Genomic DNA, 5121 nt, shown 5'->3' with positions numbered 1-5121 from the left:
TCATAAATAAATAAAGACAACTCTTATGGCTCCTGCCGGTTGTCATACTCATCGACATGCAAGTCGTGATTCCTATTACAAGAACATGATCAATCTCATACATCACATATATCATTCATCACATCCTTTTGGCCATATCACATCACAAGGCATACCCTGCAAAAACAAGTTAGACGTCCTCTAATTGTTGTTTGCATGTTTTACGTGGCTGCTATGGGTTTCTAGCAAGAACGTTTCTTACCTACGCAAAACCACAACGTGATATGCCAATTGCTATTTACCCTTCATAAGGACCCTTTTCATCGAATCCGATCCGACTAAAGTGGGAGAGACAGACACCCGCTAGCCACCTTATGCAACTAGTGCATGTTAGTCGGTGGAACCAGTCTCACGTAAGAGTACGTGTAAGGTTGGTCCGGGCCGCTTCATCCCACGATGCTGCCGAATCAAGATAAGACTAGTAACGGCAAGCAAATTGACAAAATCGATGCCCACAACAACTTGTGTTCTACTTGTGCATAGAAACTACGCAGAGACCTAGCTCATGATGCCACTGTTGGGGAACGTAGCAGAAATTCAAAATTTTCTACGCATCACCAAGATCAATCTATGGAGTAATCTAGCAACGAGGGGAAGGAGAGTGCATCTACATACCCTTGTAGATCGCTAAGCGGAAGCGTTCAAGTGAACGGGGTTGATGGAGTCATACTCGTCGTGATCCAAATCACCGATGATCCTAGTGCCGAACGGACGACACCTCCGTGTTCAACACACGTACAACCCGGTGACGTCTCCTACACCTTGATCCAACAAGGGGAGAAGGAGAGGTTGGGGAAGACTCCGTCCAGCAGCAGCACGACGGTGTGGTGGTGGTGGAGGAGCGTGGTACTCCAGCAGGGCTTCGCCAGGCACCGCAAGAGACGAGGAGGGAGAGGGGTAGGGCTGCGCCAAGAAGGAGATGTTCTCATGTGTATGGCAGCCCAAAACCCCACTATATATAGGGGAAAGGGAGGGGCTGCTCCCCCACCTAGGTTTCCACCCCTAGGGGTGGCGGCCAGCCCTAGATCCCATCTAGGGGGGCGGCCAAGGGGGGAGAGAGGGGGGCGCACCACTAGGTGGGCCTTAGGCCCATCTGAGCCTAGGGTTTCCCCTTTTTCCCTTCTCTCTTCGCCTTGGGCCCTGGTGGGGGGCGCACCAGCCCACCTGGGGCTGGTCCCCTCTCACACTTGGCCCACGCAACCCTCTGGGGCAGGTAGCCCCACCTGGTGGACCCCCGGGACCCTCCCGGTGGTCCCGGTACGTTATCGATAGCATCCGAAACCTTTCGGTGACCAAAACAGGACTTCCCATATATAAATATTTACCTCCGGACCATTCCGGAACTCCTCATGACGTCCGGGATCTCATCCGGGACTCCGAACAACATTCGGTAACCACGTATATCTATTCCCTATAACCCTAGCATCATCGAACCTTAAGTGTGTAGACCCTACGGGTTCGGGAACCATGCAGACATGACCGAGACAACACTCCGGCCAATAACCAACAACAGGATCTGGATACCCATGTTGGCTCCCACATGTTCCACGATGATCTCATTGGATGAACCACGATGTCAAGGATTCAATCAATCCCGTATACAATTCCCTTTGTCTAGCGGTATGATACTTGCCCGAGATTCGATCGTCGGTATCCCGATACCTTGTTCAATCTCGTTACCGGCAAGTCTCTTTACTCGTTACGTAACACATCATCCCATGATCAACTCCTTGGTCACATTGTGCACATTATGATGATGTCCTACCGAGTGGGCCCAGAGATACCTCTCTGTTACACGGAGTGACAAATCCCAGTCTCGATTCGTGCCAACCCAACAGATACTTTCGGAGATACCTGTAGTGTACCTTTATAGCCACCCAGTTACGTTGTGACGTTTGGCACACCCAAAGCACTCCTACGGTATCCGGGAGTTGCACAATCTCATGGTCTAAGGAAATGATACTTGACATTAGAAAAGCTTTAGCATACGAACTACACGATCTTTGTGCTAGGCTTAGGATTGGGTCTTGTCCATCACATCATTCTCCTAATGATGTGATCCCGTTATCAACGACATCCAATGCCCATGGTCAGGAAACCGTAACCATCTATTGATCAACGAGCTAGTCAACTAGAGGCTTACTAGGGACATGGTGTTGTCTATGTATCCACACATGTATCTGAGTTTCCTATCAATACAATTGTAGCATGGATAATAAACGATTATCATGAACAAGGAAATATAATAATAACCAATTTATTATTGCCTCTAGGGCATATTTCCAACAATATTTTAGTTGCTGTTGATTACGCTACTAAGTGGGTAGAAGCTATTCCAACTAGTAGTGCTGATCACAACACCTCTATTAAGATGCTTAAATAAGTTATTTTTCTGAGGTTTGGAGTCCCAGATATTTAGTGACTGATGGTGGTTCACATTTTATTCATGGTGCCTTTTGTAAAATGCTTGCTAAGTACACTGTTAATCATAGAATTGCATCTCCATACCACCCACAATCTAGTGGTCAAGTAGAACTAAGTAATAGAGAGCTTAAATTAATTTTGCAAAAGACTGTTAATAGATCTAGAAAGAATTGGTCTAAGAAACTTGATGATGCATTATGGGCCTATACAACTGCATACAAAAATCCTATGGGTATGTCTCCTTATAAAATGGTTTATGGTAAAGCATGTCACTTATCTCTCGAACTAGAACATAAGGCATATTAGGCCATTAAAGAGCTCAATTATGATTTCGAACTTGCCGGTGAGAAGAGGCTATTTGACATTAGCTCACTTGATGAATGGAGAACCCAGGCCTATGAGAATGCCAAACTGTTTAAAGAAAAAGTTAAAAGATGGCATGACAAAAGGATACAAAAGCACGAGTTTAATGTAGGTGATTATGTTTTGCTATACAAATCTCGTTTAAGATTTTTTTGCAGGAAAACTCCTCTCTAAATGGGAAGGTCCTTACGTTATCGAGGAGGTCTATCGTTTCGGTGCCATAAAAATCAACAACTTCGAAGGCACAAATCCGAAGGTGGTGAACGGTCAAAGAATCAAACATTATATCTCGGATAATCCAATAAATGTTGAAACTAATGTTATTGAAACCGTAACCCCAGAGGAATACATAAGGGACACTTTCCAGAATGTTTCAGACTCCGAAAAGGAATAGGTATGTGGTACGGTAAGTAAACCGACTCCAAAATAGTTCTAATAGCAATTTTTCTCCTTTTTGGAATATTTAAGAAAATAGGAAAATAAGAAGCAGTTCGGTAAGGACACGAAGCGTCCACGAGGGTGGAGGGCACACCCTACCCCCTGGGCACGCCCCCTGCCTCGTGGGCACCTCGTGTGCTCTCTGGACTTCGTTTTCTTGCACGATACTTATTTTGGTCGGTAAAAATTCATTATATAATCTCTCGAAGGTTTTGACAACCGTACCATGCAAATATCCTCTGTTTTTGTTTCGAGCTGTTTTTTGTCAGATCTAGATCGCCATGACTTCTTCAAGTGCCCCCAAGGACAAGTTCTTCAAGAAGGTCATCAACCCTACCTCGCAGAGGTGCTGCAACATCCTCAAACCATTGAGATGCATGAGGGGTTGCTGCACATTCGCGATGTTGAGGGACCAAGGAGGACCGGAAGCGTGGAGACAAGACTCGAAGCAATGGAGCAACAATTTTTAAGTGCCAGGAGATGGTGGAATGTGGACTCGACGCCAAACACATAATGATCACGGAGTTCACCAACAACCACAAGCTAGATGACAGGAACATTGGGGAGACCATCTTCAAGCTTCACGAGAAAATCGATCGAGCACCTCCAAGCCCAGATCTATGATCTGCAAAACCAAAACTGTGAGTATGAATATAGATTCAAGAGGATGAGTTTGGCTGCAGATTCGAGGATCCCGGAGACTCGATCATCCTTCTATGATGGTGAGCCTATGCCTTGGAAGATGGACGCCAAGCCTACATCATCAACAACTCCATCATCACCACCCCTGAGGAAGGAGACATAAACACATGGGTATGGGCACTCCCCTTGGCAAATGCTAAGCTAGGGGGAGGTGCCCCGGTATCGTATCACCATCACACTTCTATCTTTACCATTTTCTTAGTTTGATCCTTTTGGTAATATCTTGATCTAGTAGAACAAAGTTTTAGTATGATCTAGTTTTGAGTTTTGCTTTATGATCCTTCTATGTAATCAAGTCCGTGAGCTATATAAGATTAGTGTTGATTCAAGGGCTTGGTCATCTTGCTATGATCTTGAGGGAATAAAAGAAATGATAAAAAGAAATAAAGAGACCATATTGATCTTATGGAGAGTAATGACTTCACATATAAAAGAGTATGATGAATAAAAGTTGTTGAGAGTTGACAAACATAGTTTTGGTCATCGTTGTAATTAATAGGAAGTAATAAAGAAAGAGAGGTTTTCACATATAAATATACTATCTTGGACATCTTTTATGATTGTGAGCACTCATTAAAATATGACATGCTAAAAAGTTGATGTTGGACAAGGAAGACAACGCAATGGGTTATGTTTACTTATATCCGAAATAAAGTATATTGTCATGGATCATAAAACATGTTGAGCTTGCCTTTCTCCCTCATGCTAGCCAAATTCTTTGCACCAAGTAGAGATACTACTTGTGCTTCCAATTATCCTTAAACCTAGTTTTGCCATGAGAGTCCACCATATCTACCTATGGATTGAATAAGATCCTTCAAGTTGTTATCTTGCATGCAATAAAAATTGCTCTCTAAATATGTATGATCTATTAGTGTGGAGAAAATAAGCTTTATACGAGCTTGTGATATGGAAGAAATAAAAGCGACGAACTGCATAATAAAGGTCCCTATCACAAGTGGCAATATAAAGTGACGTTCTTACGCATTAAGATTTTGTGCATCCAACCATAAAAGTACATGACAATCTCTTATTCCCTCTACGAAGGGCCTATCTTTTATTTTTGTCTTATACCTTATACAAGAGTCATGGTGATCTTCACCTTTCATTTTTACATTTTATCCTTTGGCAAGAACATTGTGTTGGAAAGATCCT

The sequence above is a fragment of the Triticum dicoccoides genome, chromosome 5A (genome assembly GCF_002162155.2).
Source record: "Triticum dicoccoides isolate Atlit2015 ecotype Zavitan chromosome 5A, WEW_v2.0, whole genome shotgun sequence".
NCBI classification, from domain to species: Eukaryota; Viridiplantae; Streptophyta; class Magnoliopsida; order Poales; family Poaceae; genus Triticum; species Triticum dicoccoides.
This window is presented reverse-complemented; position numbering follows the sequence as displayed.